This window comes from Dermochelys coriacea, chromosome 1 (genome assembly GCF_009764565.3).
Source record: "Dermochelys coriacea isolate rDerCor1 chromosome 1, rDerCor1.pri.v4, whole genome shotgun sequence".
NCBI lineage: Eukaryota > Metazoa > Chordata > Testudines > Dermochelyidae > Dermochelys > Dermochelys coriacea.
The window spans coordinates 68525388-68546876 of NC_050068.2; the positions used below are offsets into that span (position 1 = coordinate 68525388).

Genomic DNA, 21489 nt, shown 5'->3' on the forward strand with positions numbered 1-21489 from the left:
CGCTTGAGTATGATTGATTTGATTGGATAGAGAATGTTTGCATCAACCTGTTTCTCAGGAGAAGGACTTTTTATTTTTTAAATGAAATATTGTCATGGCATTTAACCTTGATCATTGATCCAACATATGGAAAAAAGAGGATGATAATATGGGTCGTCTTATATCTTATTTTCTTGATTTACAAAATGCATCTGTCAAACACAAAACACCTCTAAGCACATGAACAACATAAACTCAAGCATATTAATATCAGTCTAAATAATTTGTCTATAAAAATATAATAGATCACTCGTGCAAGAGAAAAATGAAACAAAAACTCTTCAGTCAGCCTTCTCTTTCAGAAAAAGCCTTAGGGTATGTCTACACTATGAAATTAGGTCGAATTTATAGAAGTCGGTTTTGTAGAAAGCGTTTTTATACAGTCGAGTGTGTGTATCCCCACACAAATGCTCTAAGTGCATGTAGTCGGCGGAGTGTGTCCACAGTATCGAGTCGACTTCCGGAGCTTTGCACTGTGGGTAGCTATCCCACAGTTCCCGCAGTCTCCACTGCCCATTTGAATTCTGGGTAGAAATCCCAGTGCCTGATGAGGCTAAAACGTTGTCACGGGTGGTTCTGGGTACATATCATCAGGCCCCCCTTCCCTCCCTCCCTCCGTAAAAGCAAGGGCAGACAATCGTTTTGCGCCTTTTTTCGTGAGTTACCTATGCAGATGCCATACTATGGCAAGCATGGAGCCCGCTCAGCTAACAGTCACCGTATGTCTCCTGGGTGCTGGCAGACATCATACTGCATTGCTACACAGCAGCAGTTTATTGCCTTTTGGCAGAAGACAGTGCAGTATGACTGGTAGTCGTTGTCAACATAGTCCTGGGTGATCTTTTAACCGGGCGCCTGGGCATACATGGGAGTTACTCAGCCAAGTCCATTTCCCTTGTTTCGTCTCATGGCAATTGAGTCCTACCGGCAGTGAACTGTCTTTTAATCTGCAACCAGCAGAAGATGATGGCCAGCAGTCATACTGCACTGTCTTCTGCCGAGCACCCAGGACGATGGGTGATGACGGCTAGCGGTCGTTCTGCACAGTCTGCTGCCAGCAAGATGTATAAAAATAGATGAAGTGGCTCAAAACAAGAAATAGACCAGATTTGTTTTGTATTCATTTTCTCCTCCCTCCCTCCCTCTGTGGAATCAACGGCCTGCTAAACCCAGTTTTGAGTTCTATCCTTGAGGTTTTGAGTTCTATCCTTGAGGCGCCATTCAGTTTCTCGCAAAGCCTCTCCCAACCCTGTAAGCCATGTTGTCAGTCGCCCCTTCCTCCATCAGGGCAACAGCAAACAATCGTTCCGCGCCTTTTTTCTGTGCAGACGCCATACCATGGCAAGCATGGAGCCCTCTCAGATCACTTTTGCAATTAGGAGCACATTAAACACCACACACATTATCCAGCAGTATATGCAGCACCAGAACCTGGCAAAGCAAAACTGGGCGAGTAGGCGACATCAGCACGGTGACAAGAGTGATGAGCACATGGGCACAGACTTCTCTCCAAAGCAAGTGCCCTGGCAATGTGGGCATCATGGTGCTAATGGGGCAGGCTCATGTGGTGGAATGCCGATTCTGGGGCCGGGAAACAAGCACAGACTGGTGGGACCGCATAATGTTGCAGGTCTGGGACGATTCCCAGTGGCTGTGAAACTTTCACATGCGTAAGGGCACTTTAATGGAACTTTGTGACTTGCTTTCCCCTGCCCTGAGGCACAAGAATACCAAGATGAGAGCAGCCCTCACAGTTGAGAAGCGAGTGGCAATAGCCCTGTGGAAGCTTGCAATGCCAGACAGCTACCGGTCAGTTGGGAATCAATTTGGAGAGGGCAAATCTACTGTGGGGGCTGCTGTGATGCAAGTAGCCAATGCAATCAAAGATCTGCTGATATCAAGGGTAGTGACCCTGGGAAATGTGCAGGTAATAGTGGATGGCTTTGCTGCAATGGGATTCCCTATCTGTGCTGGGGCCATAGACGGAACCCATATCCCTATATTGGCACCGGAGCACCAAGCCAGTGAGTACATAAACCACAAGAGGTACTTTTCAATAGTGCTGCAAGCACTGGTGGATCACAAGGGATGTTTCACCAACATCAACGTGGGATGGCCAGGAAAGGTACATGACGCTCGCATCTTCAGGAACTCTGGTCTGTTTCAAAAGCTGCATGAAGGGACTTTCTTCCCAGACAGAAAATAACCGTTGGGGATGTTGAAATGCCTATAGTTAACCTTGGGGACCCAGCCTACCCCTTAATGCCATGGCTCATGAAGCCATACATAGGCAGCCTGGAGAGTAGTCAGGAGCTGTTCAACTACAGGCTGAGCAAGTGCAGAATGGTGGTAGAATGTGCATTTGGACGTTTAAAAGCGCGCTGGTGCAGTTTACTGACTCAGTTAGACCTCAGCGAAATCAATATTCCCACTGTTATTACTGCTTGCTGTGCGCTCCACAATATCTGAGAGAGTAAGGGGGAGACGTTTATGGCGGGGTGAGAGGTTGAGGCAAATCGCCTGGCTACTGGTTATGCACAGCCAGACACCAGGGCAGTTAGAAGAGCACAGGAGGGTGCTGTGCACATCAGAGAAGCTTTGAAAACCAATTTCATGACTGGCCAGGCTACGGTATGAAAGTTCTGTTTGGTTCTCCTTGATGAAACCCCCCGCTCCTTGGTTCACTCTACTTCCCTGTAAGCTAACCACCCTCCCCACTCCCTTCAATCACCACTTGCAGAGGCAATAAAGTCATTGTTGCTTCACATTCATGCATTCTTTATTAATTCATCACACAAGTAGGGGGATAATTACCAGGGTAGTCCAGGAGGGGTGGTGGAGGAGGGACAAGGCCACACAGCACTCTAAAAGTTTAAAACTTATTGAATGCCAGCCTTCTGTTACTTGACAAGTCCTCTGGGGTGGAGTGGTGGGTGGCCGGAGGCCCCCCCACCGTGTTCTTGGGCATCTGGGTGAGGAGGCTATGGAACTTGGGGAGGAGGGTAGTTGGTTACATGGGGGCTGTAGCGGCGGTCTGTGCTCCTGGTGCCTTTCCTGCAGCTCAGCCATATGCTGGAGCATATTAGTTTGATCCTCCAGCAGCCTCAGCTTTGAATCCTGCCTCCTCTCATCATGCTGCAGCCACCTTTCAGCTTCAGCCCTCTCTTCAGCCCACCACTTACTCTCTTCAGCCTGCCACCTCTCCTCCCGGTCATTTTGTGCTTTCCTGCACTCTGACATTGTCTGCCTCCATGCATTCATCTGTGCTCTGTCAGTGTGGGAGGACAGCATGAGCTCAGAACATTTCATCGCGAGTGCGTTTTTTTCACCTTCTAATCTTCGCTAGCCTCTGGGAAGGAGAAGATCCTGTGATCCTTGAAACACATGCAACTGGTGGAGAAAAAAAAGGGACAGTGGTATTTAAAAAGATATTTTATAGAACACTGGGTACACTCTTTCACGGTAAACCTTGCTGTTAACATTACATACATAGCACATGTGCTTTCATTACAAGGTCACATTTTGCCTCCCTCCACCGCGTGGCTAACAGCGGGGAACATTTCTGTTCAGCCATAGGCAAACAGCCCAGCAGGAATGGGCACCTCTAAATGTCCTCTTCAGAAAAGCACCCTATTTCAACCAGGTGACCATGAATGATATCACTCTCCTGAGGATAACAGAGAGAGATAAAGAACAGATGTTGTTTGAACACCAGCAAACATACACTGCAATGCTTTGTTCTACAATGATTCCCAAGTACGTGCTACTGGCCTGGAGTGGTAAAGTATCCTACCATGATGGATGGAATAAGGTTGCCCTCCCCAGAAACCTTTTGCAAAGGCTTTGGGAGTATATCCAGGAGAGCCACGAATGCCAGGGCAAATTAATCATTAAACATGCTGGCTTTTAAACCTTGTATAGTATTTTAAAAGGTACACTCACCAGAGGTCCCTTCTCCGCCTGGCGGGTCTGGGAGGCAGCCTTGGGTGGGTTTGGAGAGTACTGGCTCCAGGTCCAGGGGGAGAAACAGTTCCTGGCTGTCGGGAAAACCAGTTTCTCCGCTTGTTTGTTGCGAGCTATCTACAACCTCATCATCATCATCTTCCTCGTCCCCAAAACTTGCTTCCGTGTTGCCTCCATCTCCATTGAAGGAGTCAAACAACACGGCTGGGATAGTGGTGGCTGAACCCCCTAAAATGGCATGCAGCTCATCATAGAAGCGGCATGTTTGGGGATCTGACCTGGAGCGGCTGTTCGCCTCTCTGGTTTTCTGGTAGGCTTGCCTCAGCTCCTTAAGTTTCACGCGGCACTGCTTCAGGTCTCTGTTATGGCCTCTGTCCTTCATGCCCTGGGAGATTTTCAAAAATGTTTTGGCATTTCAAAAACTGGAACATAGTTCTGATAGCATAGATTCCTCTCCCCATACAGTGACCAGATCCCGTACCTCCCATTCAGTCCATGCTGGAGCTCTTTTGCGATCCTGGGACTTCATCATGGTCACCTCTGTTGATGAGCTCTGCATGGTAACCTGCAGCTTGCCACACTGGCCAAACAGGAAATTGAAATTCAAAAGTTCGTGGGCCTTTTCCTGTCTACCTGTTCAGTGCATCTAAGTTGAGAGCACTGTCAAGAGCGGTCACAATGGAGCACTCTGGGATAGCTCCCGGAGGCCAATACCATCTTATTGCGTCCACAGTACGCCAAATTCGACCCAGCAAAACCGATTTCAGTGCTAATCCCCTTGTCGGGGGTGGAGTAAGGAAATCAATTTTAAGAGCCCTTTCAGTCGGAAAAAAGGGCTTCATCATGTGGATGGGTGCAGGGTTAAATAGATTTAATGCTGCTAAATTCGACCTCAAAGCTTAGCGTTAGTGAGGCAGGCTTTCAGGTATGCCCCAAGAGTTAACCAACCTTAGTTTGGTTGGGCTAACAAAAGTAGTAAATTCCTGATTCTAAGGTTCTCCACTGAACATTCTGCTATTGGTCTTCTGACATGTACTTTTAGGTAGAGCTGGTTGAAACTTGTATTCTCTTCTTTGAGTGACATTCAGACACTGAATTGGAACAAAAAATCAATTCCCAAGAACCAAAATCCCCCCCCCCCCGGTGTCCGTCAATTTGATAAAATCAAAATGTTTTGTTTTAATTTTGACTTTATTTTATATCAACAATACATTTATACTGCTTGAAACAAAAATGAAATGAAATATATTTTGTAAAGCTATCAATTAATCTGTTAACTCGCGTGATTCATCCAAAAATTGTGATTAAAAATATTAATTGTTATTAATCACACTTTTAATCACACTGTTAAACAATAGAATACCAATTGAAATGTATTAAATATTTTGAATATTTTTCTACATTTTCAAATATATTTATTTCCATTACAACACAGAATATAAAGTGTACAGCGCTCACATTGTATTATTTATTACAAATATTTGCACTATAAAAATCATATAAGAAAAGAAATAGTATTTTTCAATTCACATCATACAAGTGATGTAGTGCAATCTCTTTATTGTGAAAGTAAACTTAGAAATGTAAATTCTTTTGTTACATAATTGCACTCAAAAAAACAAAACAATGTAAAACTGTAGAGCCTACAAGTCCACTCAGTCCTACCTCTTGTTCAGCCAATCGCTCAGACAAACAAGTTTGTTTACATTTACGGAAGGTAATGCTGCCCATTTCTTATTTACAATGTCACCTGAGAGTGAAAACAGGTATTCACATGGCACTTTTGTAGCTGGTGTTGTGAGATATTTACATGCCAGATATGCTAAACATTTATATGCCCCTTCATGATTTGGCCACCATTCCAGAAGACATACTTCCATGCTGATGATACTCGTTAAAAAAAGCATTAATTAAATTTGTGACTGAACTCCTTGGGGGAGAATTGCATGTATCCTGTGCTCTTTTACCTTCATTCTGCCATATATTTCATGTCATAGCAGTCTCATATGATGACCTAGCACATTTTCATTTTAAGAACACTTCCACTGCAGATGTGACAAAACACAAAAATGTTAGATTTCTAAAGATAGCTACAGCACTTGACTCAAGGTTTAAGAATCTGAAGTGCCTTCCCAAATCTGAGAGGGAGGAGATGTGGAACATGCTTTCAGAAGAGTTAAAAAAGCAATATGCTGCTGCGGAAACTGCAGAACCCGAACCACCAAAAAAGAAAATCAACCTTCTGGTGACATCTGACTCGGATAATGGAAATGAAAGTGCATTGGTCTTCATTGCTTTGGATTGTTATCCAGTAGAATTCATCATCAGCATGAACATATGGCCTCTGGAATCGTGGTTGAAGAATGAATCTTTAGTACAAATGGCATGTAAATATCTTGTGATGCCGGCTACAACAGTAACATGTTAATGCCTGTTCTTACTTTCAGGTGACATTGTAAACAAGCGGTGAAGGAACAAAATATGGACACCGTGTAGAATCAACCATGTGGGTTTATTATGCACAGCGCTGTCAGAGTGTCACCTTGTTTATTAGGCTCAGAGACACAGCCAAACAATTGATTACAATGGATTATATGAATTTTCCATGGGCAGAGGGAAATGACAGGGTAGGCAGTCCCAAACCCCTGGATAGGTCTAGCAGCAAGACAAAATAAGCACAGTAACTAATTGTCAAAGATTACATAATGTCTCCACCCATGGTTTTAGGTTAACAAGTAACATACAATTAGTACTCAGGTGTTTTCCTTTAAACAATGTATAAACTGTGTTAGTATAAAATATACATGTTGAATTCTGATTTGGGATCCATAGGAATGAAGTTGCTCCTCTGATTGTCCACAGGTACATACCTAGGGGTTAAAGCAAGGAGATAAATGAAAAGTACATGGCAATAAAGATTGCTTTTTAGTTGCTCATTTGTGTTTCTAAGACAGGCACTGGTAATGGCTTGGAGGAGGGGTGTACATCTGTGAGAGGGAGGATGTCATATCTCATACTGACAAGTTTGAACCTTGTCTGTAAACTCAAGATTGGTGTGTAGGAAGGCACCTCTTCTACAGAAGAAACAGGGTCCCTTTCATTCCTTAGGTCTGTTTGCAACTTTTAGATATAGCTACCAATTATATTTCTCCATCTGGCATCATGTTGACCAAGCTTATCTCAGCAATAAGCAAGGTTGCCTTTTGTTTGTTCTGCTTCTTAGCTAATATTGTTCACTATTTGCCTTAGTCTCTGGCCTTTTGACAAACTGTGAACTTTGGGCCTGTAAAAGGAGCTGACACAGTCTATATATCAGGTTGTTACATAAATAGCATATGGATTTTGGCCCTTCAAGCGGGTAGCATTATCTTCTGCAAATGTAAACCAACTTGTCTGCCTTACCGATTGGCTGAACAAGAAGTAGGACTGAGTGGACTTGTAGGCTCTAATGTTTTACATTGTTTTATTTTTGAGTGCAGTTTTTTTTGTAGGTAATTGTATATTTATAAGTTCAACTTTCATGATAAAGATATTGCACTATAGTACTTGTATTAGGTGAATTGAAAAACAAAATTTCTGTTTTTTACAGTGCAAATATTTGTAATAAAAATAGTATAAAGTGAGCACTGTACACTTTGTATTCTGTGTTGTAATTAAAATCAATTGTTTGAAAATGTACAAAATATCCAAAAATATTTAAATAAATGGTATTCTATTCTTGTTTAACAGTGTGATTAATCACAATTAATTTTTAATCGCTTTTTAAGCCCTAATATTTCAAAATGAAACATTCTGTTTTGATTATTTTTTTCTAAATTATATTTTGCTGAAATTGAAATTTTCCCATGGAATGTGTCTATTAGGAAAAACTGGCATTTTCTAGTGGAGGAATCATCCATTGGAAAATTTTTAACCAGCTCTAATTTTAGGGCCCGTCAAATACTTCCACTGATCTTAACTGTCAGATTAGAGCATTATCAGAGGGTTGGTTTCTGAGAAAGACAGCCCCTAAATCATGTAAGACTGGATAGATTATGCAGACACCTTGCATTTACTGAAACAATCTGGAAGCCAATGGAGTCTATGGAATGCTGATTAAATAACCCCCATGCGTGAAATTGCTCCAAGTAAACAAGCAGCTATAGTCTGCACTATCTGAAGTTAGAATGATCTTTAAGGATAAAAGGCATGAGTATTATGACACAGTCTGCATCCACTGTAATAATTTGTAACCTCACATGCACAAGCACAGAAAAACACTTAGCCTAACCTGTTTTCTGGACATACAGAAGCAAAGTTACAGATGGACCCTTACACTGCATATTTAGTCACAAAAATAAGTCCTCCAGGGCAGGGATTGTCTCTGTTTATACAAAGCCTCGCACAATGGGGCCTCAATCTCAACTGGGAATTTTAGGTGCTACCATACTGTAAATATATACTACTGATACCAAGAAAAGGTAATTATTACTCCAGTCAAAGGAGATGATATCTCCTCCCCTTCTTTGGTTGTTTCCCCAGTCCACCAGCTGTGTGAAGCAAGTTCTTTTCTCTGTGATACAATAGTTTGTTTGTATTCTTAGAATTCTTGTCTCGTAGATCGATAAATTGGAAAAGGATGTCTCAAGATGGAAGCTGGTCTTGAACGGAGATCATGCTTTTATTCTGTAAACATTTGTCAGGAATGTAATGCCTTATCTAAATTATAATATAGCCAGGATCTAGCCCTACAAAAGGCAAGGACATTTACTCACTTAAACAAGCCACACTTACATGAATGGTGAGCTCTGCACCAGCTTTTTCACAAGGTAGGTGGTAAGACAGGTTTTTAGATTTTTAAATAATTTTTTCAGCAACGAGCTAAGCAATGTTTCTTCTCAGAAGCCCGCAATGTTTTTATTCAGCTAGCTGACCCCATATTCACCAGTATCTACACAGCCCTCTAGAGTGTTAACCCACTCAACCTGACAGTATTAGTTCCAATTCTGGAAAGTTCTTGTTTTATACCATTTCATTCCTTAGCTAGGTCTTTTAATGCAGAAGGGAGTCTGACCTATTGGATTGGGGTGTGCTTTTAGATAAGGGGAATCCATGTGGTTCAGTGCAATATTTGTTATGCCAGGTTTATTGTTGACTTTCTCCTACTCTTCAACTCAACTCCTACCTTTCTCCCTCCTTCCATATAGAATCCCAGTTTAACTAACTCCATGTCAAAGGGCCTGATCCAACTCCCATAAAATACTGTTATTGACTCAGTGAGAGCTGGATATGATCCCAAGATTCAGAGTTCCTCATTAGACAATTCAGCAAATCCAGGTGTGATGCTTTTTCAATGCACCCAAATCTGCAGGTCATCGTGTAATCCCCCCGCCCCCCATTCCTTATCAAGAGAGAGATTTGCCGGTGCTAAACTTCATGACAGCTGTCACCACTCTATGTTAGCCATGTTGACACACTTCTCGTGACTCTGCCAGCCTTCACTTTGCTTTGCAGATAACACTTTGTTCACCCCAGTTCCCGAGCCCCCTGGGAAAGTGTTCCCCTGGAGTATCCATTCTCTGTCACTAAATCCTCAGAAATTACCAAATTTGCTACCTCCAAAAAGAGAGTGTTCTCACCAGCTTGTTTGATTCAACTAAGAATTCACACTTTGCTTACTCCACTGGTCACTGAGATCTATTTATGAGTACACAGGGAAGTTTATTACCAAAGAGAGAGATTTAAGTGATACAAAGTGAGAATAATGGAAACAGAAATGGTTACAAATAACATACTTCTAAGAGACTAAACATGACTTTGACCTGAAGAAGAAGAGCGCTTTGTAGCTTGAAAGCTTGTCTCTCTCATCAGCAGAAGTTGGTCCAATATAAGATTTTACTTCACCCCCTTGTCTCTCTAATATCCTGGGACAAACACAGCTACAACGATACTGCAATAAACATAAGCATCTTGCCTACAGCAACCTCTCAATGTTACCAGGCCCTAAAGCCAGGATCCAGCTTTCATAGATACAAAAAGTGCTGTCCCCTTTTTGCTCCCTCAGTGATGAACCACAAAAGTGGTTCTTTCCCCCTCCTCATAGTCCAGTAATCCTCTGAAATGTACCCTTTGGAACTGTACCCAGTAGATGAGATTCTCTGGTGTACTCACACCATGCTGCTTTCTCATACTCCTGTTAACTTGTTCATTCTGATTGCCTAGATGCAAATGGAGCATACTTTGTGTTTGGCTTATCCTGATTCCTTTTACATCAAAGACCTAGGCAGACCGGTAAATCAGCGTTCCTTTGTTGATGGAAAACTTGTTTCTCAACCCTTCCTGGTTACTTACTTTAAACATATTTTTGGTACCTACAAACAACTTCTTGCATGACACCTGTACACACATCTCACCATGCTTCTGATGACCAGTATGATGGAAGCTTTTATTTGATACCTTTTGTGACATTCTTCATAGATAAATATGACGGCAATGTGTTTGATGTGGTGAGTTTGTCAGGCCTGATAGGACACCTTTGCCAGTTGGCACTGGGGGGCTCTGAGGCTCACACCACAGTATGGGACTATACAGTTTACCACAGTGATAGGCATGGCACAAAATTCTATATAGACACCCTTTCACTTTGACAAATTTCCAGAAGCATCTTTTCCCAGCAGAGTAGATAACCATGTTGGGACTTTACAGAATGTGCATATGCTCGTCTCTCTCTCTCGCTCTCTCTCCTTGAAAGGCAATGGTGTCCTTTTTTAGTTTGCTCGGTTTTTCCAGTGCACATTTCTTATTGGATTATATGGATTCATTGTTTTACTCCTGATCTGATATTTGTTTACTGGACCATTCTGGCTTTGATTATAAATTTTGCTTTCAGTTACATTTTCTTAGGCAGCATGAGAGTCCTTTGATTCTGAATACCTTGGACATTAAGTTACTGCTGCAGCATAACGTCATTTATCTCAGAAGTTTTACAGACCACAGAATGAACATGCATTTGGATAATCAGGAATGCTCACTGATCCACATGCTCTGTGAAGAAATATAGTTACATTTTGGATGTAACCATGATTGCATTCAGAATCAAGCCTTTTGAAAGTACAGAATATTCCAGAAAAGGAAGGCTGAAAATGCTATCCATAAAAAAGGGGACATTAATCCTTAAATTCAAATAGCTAGAAACCCTAGAAAGGAAGATAATCAGACATAGAACACCAGTCAAGCATTGTAGATAATAACAATAAGACATTTGTAAAAATTTTCACTAAGGAAAATATTTCTAACAATATTCTACGAAACTGTTACAAAGAGAAAAAACAACTCAGTATGAAATAGGTAGGTAACATTTTAAAACTGCTTTACAATAAAAATATTATTCTTAACCCCCAGACTTAGCACTCCCAACTATTAGAGGGGATAACTAATGTTTTGCAAAGCCTGCTTTAATCGTATGTCATTGTGCTCCAATTTAAAATCCACATTAATTATCTGTCTCAAGTTGATTCTGCTCTTTGTGCCAGTCAGCAAGGGAATGATTTAAGAGTTGCATTACTGTGGCTGAGCGTGATAATAAGAAACAAATCATAACCTCTTAATGAAAAGGAATGTGGGTCTTTAGATAACAGAAAAAGCATAACCAATATGATACATTGTGATAGTATTGACCTGGCACAGATGAAATAGCAGTCAGCTCTCTAACTGAGAGAATAAAAGAGCAAGATTACTGTAGCGATTTTCTGAATACCGGCCAAAGCAGTAAAATAATCTTCTTCCAAAATAAAATAGATTTTCTTTCTTTTAAAAATTTTTTATTCAATCTCTTGCTTGGGTAATTATATCCAAGATTGACTGTTATGGGATGTTGTTGATGATGTGATTTTTTTTTAAATTTTATTTTTTTTGTTTGGGTTCATTTTGATGGTTAAAGTACTGCTAATAGTGTTGACTGATCTTAAATACTGTGTTCCTTACTCAGGGTTCACTTGGTCATTTCTCAATCAAAGTCTCACAGAATGAAACTGCATAAAAATTGAATTAAGAACCTTAGTATTTGGCTGTTCATGTCACTGTCTACACCTGTCATACTGACAGTAACAGTAGAAGTAAGACATATAGCTGAGGTCCACGTATTTCACAACTGCAGAATACAACCCTTGACACAGAATTATGCTCCAGAATGTTAGCTTTCATTCGAATTCTTATACTTGTGCAGCTGATTGTACAACATGTGAACTGATGCTGTGGTGCCAACCTGTGTCTTCAGTCTGCCAGGGAGCAGGGGATTAGGAATTAGAGCTTGGGTTCAATTTGCAACCAGGGAGTGGAGGAGCCAGAAATATAGGCTGGTACAGAGTGCTAAGTAAAGAACAGTGCAGTAGCCAGGCATATTAGGTGGCAAAATCAGTTTACAAACTTTTTCTATCCTAACTCACATGGCAAGAAGCCTGTAGTTGTCCAGGGTGCTTGGAAAACATGGCAGGAGTTAAAGCCTGGGACCACCTGGAGAGCATACGCTCTCATCCTCAAAAATAATCACTGAACAAAAAATAATTGTTGAAAATAAGCTCTGATAAATGTTATGTTGGCAAGTATGTTTGGCCATTAAACTTTGTTGGGCAGGAGAGAGAAGGTATTTTGTGGCAACAGAATACATTAATTTTGCTACAGAATTTAGGGGTTGTTTCTGCACAGTATATGGGGTCCTGAAATGTAATACCTACAGATCCAAAGTGCCAAGTATTTTATGATCCAGAGGGATGATGATGTTTAAGATATGCCACCCAGATTACAAATGTTTCCCTTTTATTTTCTCTTTGTCTTGCAATGAATATAAACATCTTTAACGGGTTCATCACATCAAAGACACTCCATGCTGCAGGACTCCTTATTACTGAGCTCTCCTTAAATGAATAGTGTGTACCTGAGGGAAGAAGATGTGCTGATTCTGTTCCTGTGGGACTAAGAAGAATGACCTGTTACTAACGCAAGGCTGTCTTTCCTTTTGATTTGAGGTCAGAAATGATGACCGTGTTAGTGTCTCCTTTACACTAGACAGTGGTGCTTATGTTTATGTTGCAAATACCTGGAATAACACATGCCACCAACTTGACAATTAGTAATACTAATGCTCCCTTTTATGTCTCAGCATGCACAGGATCACATTCATAGCCAATATAATTTGCATTGTGATTCATAACACTGCCATTTTTTCTGGATTTTTTTCATTGCTATAGCAGATGGCAAAACTTTTATTATTTTTACTTTTATTATTTGGTGCTGGTTAGAGCATATACTTTTGTGTCAGTTCCTTTCATTACAGACCATTTTTCCCTAGTGTTAGTTTTACTTGTTAATGTTTATTCACAGATATTAAGGCGATTAAGAACACCTAATCTGACCTCCTGCACAGGCCATAGAATTTCACTCAGTAATTTTCCATCAAACCCATAACTTCTGGCTGAGCCTAGACCATATATTTTAGAAAGATGCCCAGTCTTGGTGTCTTCTCCTGTTCAGATTTCAGAGGAGAACAAGATATTGTCACCACTGAAGCTGAGGTGAACTCTTTCAAGTTCAATTTGGAAAAGGTTTGTGAATTTTTGTTTTGAGACACAGCTTTCAAAAGAGTACTCTCAGGGGAATTCTGCACCACTGTGCATGCACAGAATTCATGTCCCCTGCAGATTTTTTTTCTTTGCAGAAAATACATTCTGCTTGACAGGTGCTGCAGTTACACCTTTCACCCACCAGGGGCTGCTGTGGTGCCAGAACAGAGGGCAGCCAGCTTATCAGCCATAGAAGTCAAAAGAAAAGGAGTACTTGTGGCACCTTAGAGACTAACAAATTTATTAGAGCATAAGCTTTCGTGAGCTACAGCTCACTTCATCGGATGCATTTGGTGGAAAAAACAGAGGAGAGATTTATATACACACACACAGAGAACATGAAACAATGGGTTTATCATACACACTGTAAGGAGAGTGATCACTTAAGATAAGCCATCACCAGCAGCAGGGAGGGGAAAAGGAGGAAAACCTTTCAAGGTGACAAGCAAGGTAGGCTAATTCCAGCAGTTAACAAGAATATCAGAGGAACAGTAGGGGGTGGGGTGGGAGGGAGAAATACCATGGGGAAATAGTTTTACTTTGTGTAATGACTCATCCATTCCCAGTCTCTATTCAAGCCTAAGTTAATTGTATCCAGTTTGCAAATTAATTCCAATTCAGCAGTCTCTCGTTGGAGTCTGTTTTTGAAGCTTTTTTGTTGAAGTATAGCCACTCTTAGGTCTGTGATCGAGTGACCAGAGAGATTGAAGTGTTCTCCAACTGGTTTTTGAATGTTATAATTCTTGACGTCTGATTTGTGTCCATTCATTCTTTTACGTAGAGACTGTCCAGTTTGGCCAATGTACATGGCAGAGGGGCATTGCTGGCACATGATGGCATATATCACATTGGTAGATGCGCAGGTGAAGGAGCCTCTGATAGTGTGGCTGATGTGATTAGGCCCTATGATGGTATCCCCTGAATAGATATGAGGACAGAGTTGGCAATGGGCTTTGTTGCAAGGATAGGTTCCTGGGTTAGTGGTTCTGTTGTGTGGTGTGTGGTTGCTGGTGAGTATTTGCTTCAGATTGGGGGGCTGTCTGTAAGCAAGGACTGGTCTGTCTCCCAAGATCTGTGGAGGTCGTCCTTCAGGATAGGTTGTAGATCCTTGATGATGTGTTGGAGAAGTTTTAGTTGGGGGCTGAAGGTGATGGCTAATGGCGTTCTGTTGTTTTCTTTGTTGGGCCTGTCCTGTAGTAGGTGACTTCTGGGTACTCTTCTGGCTCTGTCAATCTGTTTCTTTACTTCAGCAGGTGGGTATTGTAGTTGTAGGAATGCATGATAGAGATCTTGTAGGTCTTTGTCTCTGTCTGAGGGGTTGGAGCAAATGCGGTTATATCGTAGCGCTTGGCTGTAGACAGTGGATCGAGTGGTATGATCTGGATGAAAGCTAGAGGCATGTAGGTAGGAATAGCGGTCTGTAGGTTTTCAATATAGGGTGGTGTTTATGTGACCATCGCTTATTAGCACCGTAGTGTCCAGGAAGTGGATCTCTTGTGTGGACTGATCCAGGCTGAGGTTGATGGTGGGATGGAAATTGTTGAAATCATGGTGGAATTCCTCAAGAGCTTCTTTTCCATGGGTCCAGATGATGAAGATGTCATCAATGTAGCGCAAGTAGAGTAGGGGCATTAGGGGACGAGAGCTGAGGAAGCGTTGTTCTAAGTCAGCCATAAAAATGTTGGCATACTGTGGGGCCATACGGGTGCCCATCGCAGTGCCGCTGATTTGAAGGTATACATTGTCACCAAATGTGAAATAGTTATGGGTCAGGACAAAGTCACAAAGTTCAGCCACCAGGTTAGCCGTGACATTATCGGGGATACTGTTCCTGACGGCTTGTAGCCCATCTTTGTGTGGAATGTTGGTGTAGAGGGCTTCTACATTCATGAATAGGTTGGAGTGTGAACAAGAGGCTACTAGGCAGCTCTCCAACTCCACTTTCTACAAGCCATTACCCTCTGATCCCACTGAGAGTTACCAAAAGAAACTACAGCATTTGCTCAAGAAACTCCCTGAAAAAGCACAATAACAAATCCGCACAGACACACCCCTGGAGCCCCGACCTGGGGTATTCTATCTGCTACCCAAGATCCATAAACCTGGAAATCCTGGACGCCCCATCATCTCAGGCATTGGCACCCTGACAGCAGGATTGTCTGGCTGTGTAGACTCCCTCCTCAGGCCCTTCGTTACCAGCACTCCCAGCTATCCTCGAGATACCACTGACTTCCTGAGGAAACTACAGTCCATTGGTGATCTTCCTAAAAACACCATCCTAGCCACTATGGATGTAGAAGCCCTCTACACCAACATTCCACACAAAGATGGGCTACCAGCCGTCAGGAACAGTATCCCCGATAATGTCACGGCTAACCTGGTGGCTGAACTTTGTGACTTTGTCCTGACCCATAACTATTTCACATTTGGTGACAATGTATACCTTCAAATCAGCGGCACTGCGATGGGCACCCGCATGGCCCCACAGTATGCCAACATTTTTATGGCTGACTTAGAACAACGCTTCCTCAGCTCTCGTCCCCTAATGCCCCTACTCTACTTGCGCTACATTGATGACATCTTCATCATCTGGACCCATGGAAAAGAAGCTCTTGAGGAATTCCACCATGATTTCAACAATTTCCATCCCACCATCAACCTCAGCCTGGATCAGTCCACACAAGAGATCCACTTCCTGGACACTACGGTGCTAATAAGCGATGGTCACATAAACACCACCCTATATTGAAAACCTACAGACCGCTATTCCTACCTACATGCCTCTAGCTTTCATCCAGATCATACCACTCGATCCATTGTCTACAGCCAAGCGCTACGATATAACCGCATTTGCTCCAACCCCTCAGACAGAGACAAACACCTACAAGATCTCTATCATGCATTCCTACAACTACAATACCCACCTGCTGAAGTAAAGAAACAGATTGACAGAGCCAGAAGAGTACCCAGAAGTCACCTACTACAGGACAGGCCCAACAAAGAAAACAACAGAACGCCATTAGCCATCACCTTCAGCCCCCAACTAAAACCTCTCCAACACATCATCAAGGATCTACAACCTATCCTGAAGGACGACCTCCACAGATCTTGGGAGACAGACCAGTCCTTGCTTACAGACAGCCCCCCAATCTGAAGCAAATACTCACCAGCAACCACACACCACACAACAGAACCATTAACCCAGGAACCTATCCTTGCAACAAAGCCCATTGCCAACTCTGTCCACATATCTATTCAGGGGATACCATCATAGGGCCTAATCACATCAGCCACACCATCAGAGGCTCGTTCACCTGCGCATCTACCAATGTGATATATGCCATCATGTGCCAGCAATGCCCCTCTGCCATGTACATTGGCCAAACTGGACAGTCTCTACGTAAAAGAATGAATGGACACAAATCAGACGTCAAGAATTATAACATTCAAAAACCAGTTGGAGAACACTTCAATCTCTCTGGTCACTCGATCACAGACCTAAGAGTGGCTATACTTCAACAAAAAAGCTTCAAAAACAGACTCCAACGAGAGACTGCTGAATTGGAATTAATTTGCAAACTGGATACAATTAACTTAGGCTTGAATAGAGACTGGGAATGGATGAGTCATTACACAAAGTAAAACTATTTCCCCATGGTATTTCTCCCTCCCACCCCACCCCCCACTGTTCTTCTGATATTCTTGTTAACTGCTGGAATTAGCCTACCTTGCTTGTCACCATGAAAGGTTTTCCTCCTTTCCCCCCCCCTGCTGCTGGTGATGGCTTATCTTAAGTGATCACTCTCCTTACAGTGTGTATGATAAACCCATTGTTTCATGTTCTCTGTGTGTGTGTATATAAATCTCTCCTCTGTTTTTTCCACCAAATGCATCCGATGAAGTGAGCTGTAGCTCACGAAAGCTTATGCTCTAATAAATTTGTTAGTCTCTAAGGTGCCACAAGTACTCCTTTTCTTTTTGCGAATACAGACTAACACGGCTGCTACTCTGAAAGAAGTCAAAAGGGAGGTGGAGAGGCTGCATTCTTCACAGCGCTCTGCTCACTGGTCCAGATAAGGAGGCATAGGTTATGGGGGGGATGGATAGAGTGAGACACACAGGAATACTGATGGTCACATAGGCTAGGGTTCAGAAGGGCTAGTAGGGTGGGACAGACTGGGGTGAGAGCTGAATGGGAGTGGGGTGCAGGACCACAGGGGGCAGGAGGTGGAAAGACCACATGGGGACATTTATTTTGCCTAAAATTTTCCAGGTTTATTTATTTATTTAAGAAGTTCTCTATAAAGTTTCAAGAAAATTAGTCAAACTGTTCTTTGAGTTACAGACCATTACCCTAAAAAACACCCTAATTTAAATGTTTTATTTGTATTTAACTTTTTTCTTTTTGTCTCAATGATGACATTGTGGGAATGGCAATGTGAATCTCAATACTTGGTGATTTTCTTAAGTCCCAGTTCCTGAAGACATTTTATCCCATGGATATATCAACTTTTTTTTTAAAATAAAAAGTACATTTCTAGCCCGTAAAGCTGTAGACAAAAGCTTGAAAACATGAATCCTGAAGGCTTTAAGAAACAAATGGCAAATAAAAAGCACCCCCAATTTTTTTTAAAAATACTCATGATTTTTAAGCCAATCCGTTGCTCTGGTTGGGGGAGGAGAAAAGCTGACTCATTATTTTTGTATGCTTGTGGTTGGCAATACTGAACTGGGCACACTAACTCAAACAGGGTTTGTTACTATCCTTTTAAAGTTCATCATAGTAAAATCTCTTTGAAAAATAAACTGTATTTGAAGAAAGCAGATTTCAATTAAGCAAAGTTTTTCACAATTGTTGTATCTAACTATAATGGTTAATATTGTATATTAGAGGATTTCTACTGGCCAGTTGGTGCTTCGAAAATACTTAATTCTTCTATACTTCACCAGTATAACTAAGCACTTTACATGTAGACAAGCCCTGAGGTTTCTCTTATGGTATAGAGGCCTATCATAGTCCCTGCTAGGCCTTAGCAAGCTAGAGTTGCTGATGCAGAGACCACATTACCTTGCTGGGCTAAGGTCAATGATAATCCTCAAACTTAGATAAGCATGTGTCTTAACATCAGCCCTGCTAGCTCGTGGGACCATGTTAGTGACCGCAAAGAAGTCTGCCTATGCCTTGACATAAACACAGCTAGTTAAAGAGGTGAGCCAATAACTGAGGCCTATACCTTGACATTAGATACTGATTCTCTGTCAGTAAGTTCTTAAATATTGTTTTATCATTGTGTAAGAAATCGTCTGGCTAACAATACTAAAATTAGTCAAAGATATTATTTTCCGAAATTTTGGGGTTAATTTGTTCCTTGGTGCGTATTTGTATTTCTCTTGTGCTTTCTCTTGAATGATCTCAAAGAAGTTTTCTAGCATTCAATATGTTTCACAGCCCCAGCTTGCCATGAGGTAGGTGAGTATTATTATATACATTTTACAAATGGGAAAACTGAGGAACAGAGAGGAAATGATGTTCCAAAGATCACATCATGAGTTGGGAATAGAAAACAAGACTCCTGCCTCTCACGCCCCATTTCTCTAACAAGCCCATACTTCTATGAATTACCCCTTCAGAAGTATTTAAGAAGGTAGAAATAAAATGGATGAACAGGTGAGAAGCGAGTTGGTAACTCTCCTGCTCCTGTGACTGAGTTGACAAAAGAAACTCAGACATTATGACATCACCACACTGTGGCACAACATCACTTATGTCCAGACGCCTCAAACAAACCTTATGAAAGGCTTTTTACCCAGTATTGCAAGTTGTAGCTAATTGGGTAAAACAATCTGAATTATTTGTCCATAAGTGATTTGAGCATGTAATCTCCATAAAGAAGATTTGCCTCGGGAACCTCCATAATAAAGAGAGGATGATGAGAATGTCAAGAAACCTTCTTGGGACAGGCACTAGGAACAACTACTAGAAAAAAGTTTCCTGAGGGAACCATGTCCAACCCAATAATAGTGAGGTTTTATATATGTCATAGAAAAGTAAAGGGACACTTCCCAGTTGGGCAAAGTGTAAACTGATCAGGACAAAACCCTGGCTAGCCATCATTTGGCCCTCTTGCTGGATAAGAGAACTTCAATTGGTCTTTTACATCTCTAATCTCTATGATATCAAACCAAATTGGATAATAGCATTTAACCAGATTTTGCAGCAATCCACACCTCTGTTGGAATGTGTTGTTTCAAACTTATCTGTGCTCTCAGTAAGCGCAGTATGTAAGTGTGTTAGTTCATATTAGAAAGATTCTCTTTGTAACCAAACTGGCTACAAACTTACTCTCGCTCATTTTTTCCCTTTTTTATTTTTCATGAAAATTTATATGCTGCAGAGAAATGCTGGAATGGAGAGTAATCTGACTTTGCGGCCTGATGCTGCTGTTGGACACATGCAGGAAGAAATCAGGCTGGAAATCATGGAGGAGGATACTCTTCCTTGAGAGTTCCAGCACTTTCCATTTCTAGCTAGGTTAGAAAAGCTAGATCATTTTCTGGCATTTTGGCTGAAACCAGAAAGCTCGAAGGTACATAAAGGGAAGTGTAATGAGTCCTCGGAGGGCCAGGTTGCCTAGTGGGTAGTGCACCCAGTTCCCAGTCTCAACTCCTAGTGGGAAGGGCTTTCAGTCCAGTTCCTAACTCCTGTGTGTGGCTGAGCATCACCTCAGGATTTACAACATCCTTGCTCTTTCCTTACCAGAGTGGGAGTGGAATGGAAATGAGGCAGGTGGTAGTGGAGCCTGGGCCTTCCCATTCCACCATGCTCTGACCCAGGGACCTATGAGAGCCAACAGTGTCCATCACCCTTAGAATAGCCTCCCTGGGTCACTTCCTATCATCCATATTCCCCCCCATCTCCTAGTCCAGTATAGGATTATAGGCCAGACAATGGTTTCCTGCTCAAGGTACAGCTTCAAAAGGTCATTTGCATTTCTCTCACCCCAAGTGTTTCTAAGGAAATCCACCTCACACATACAATCCTGCAATAACACATAAACATTTGTATTTTTAATACAAGTTCCTAAGCACCTAACTCCATATCAACAAGGTTTAACTTCATTCCATAGGTTTCTTCAGCGATATTGCAGGATATTCTCACATCTTGTGATAAGATCCTAGTTTCTTTTCATAAAAATCCCATGGCACATTGGAAATCCAGCTCCAGCTTCTGTATCTGCCTGTGGAACTCTGTATAGACAGAGCATTGCTCAGGCATTTTATGCATAGCTATTCTGAAGAGAGTCTTCAGATATTATAGTGAGCCATTTCTGTCCCTTTTCCTCTAGGTTTTAGTTGTATGTACCACACATGGAAGTCATTAGCATCTTCCTATGTATCCTGTTTTAGAGTGTGGTCATTGTTCTGAGCAGTGGTACATTGTAAAATAAGTAACCCAAAATATGGATTAAAGTCAACATATAAGCATGATTGAGAGAATTATGGAGGAGAGGCTGCTTTGGCACATTTGAACAGTGCTTCCAGTTTGTCTACTTCTAAATAGCTCCAATTAGTATGTAGGATCAAATTATAGTTCATTAAGAGTGATTGATAATGACATTAGTGTTCATACTCTCAAGACAGATCATTTAAAATCATAATATAATTTCATTGTTAGTGAAAATCATGATTGTCATAGCCTGATAATGTTTATCTTTATGAAAAATAGTCAATTGTCTACGATATAGGATTCACTCTAAAGCTCCTAGTATAGATAGACTTATTATGTCACATGAAGGTACTGTTTGCAGTATTGTTGTAACTGGGTTGGGTCCTAGGATATTAGAGAGGGTCAGGTAAAATCTTGTATTGCATTAATTTTGGTTGGTGAAAA

General features: G+C 41.7%; 1 long non-coding RNA gene across 1 annotated transcript; it reads right to left on the reverse strand.

Moving 5' to 3' along the window:
* Positions 1-6525: 6525 nt before the first annotated feature.
* LOC122457607 lies at positions 6526-20611 on the reverse strand. The gene is made up of 3 exons (XR_006277240.1): positions 20599-20611; positions 15557-15559; positions 6526-6872 (listed from the first exon to the last, which is right to left on the reverse strand). It is a non-coding gene; the product is annotated as an uncharacterized LOC122457607 (long non-coding RNA).
* Positions 20612-21489: the final 878 nt, after the last annotated feature.